The sequence below is a fragment of the Mizuhopecten yessoensis genome, unplaced genomic scaffold (genome assembly GCF_002113885.1).
Source record: "Mizuhopecten yessoensis strain PY_sf001 unplaced genomic scaffold, ASM211388v2 scaffold11161, whole genome shotgun sequence".
Lineage (NCBI taxonomy): Eukaryota > Metazoa > Mollusca > Bivalvia > Pectinida > Pectinidae > Mizuhopecten > Mizuhopecten yessoensis.
In genome coordinates, this window is record NW_018408910.1 from 628,742 (window position 1) to 629,414 (window position 673).

Below are 673 nucleotides of genomic sequence, written 5' to 3' on the forward strand. Positions count from 1 at the left end.
CCTCTTCTCTCTCTCTCTCTGTCAGTAACACTAACATTAATTGAAAATATTAATTAATTTAAAAATTGCCATCTTGTATATATATATTTCATTATGTTATTGGGAAAGGGCTTTACATAAGTTGGACAACTTGTGTCCATTCCTTTTGTATATTAGATGCAAATAAAAATATGTTTAAATCAATTGTACTTGTTATTCTCTGTTTTTGGGTGAAATGTCATCGCAAATTAAGTATGGTATAGTAGTGCTGATATAGGTGATACGACCATGCTTAGGGATGAAGCCATCCGTCGATTTATTTAAAGATTTATAAGTAAAGCTTAGCGTAACCCTTTAGAAATAAAATGTCAATTTCATTAGTAGGACATGTTCATTCTACTGACATCCCTTGTGCTATTGATATATGCGTGGGCAAAGAATAGACCCGCTGTATCACCCTGCTTGTCTTTAGAGTCGGGTAGTGTAGGTCCCCGCAGAACCATGTTTTGTTATTTGGTGGCAGTTCTGCTAATAGGACATTTCATATACCACATTTGATCTTCAAATGACCTTAGCTATCGAAAGGACGTCTAACCCTAAAAAAAAAAAAAAAAAACGTCCTATCACGGCAATATACAGTAATCATGGTGTCGGTATTTGTTTTACATGCTTTTTTTGATAGTTAATTCTTTCA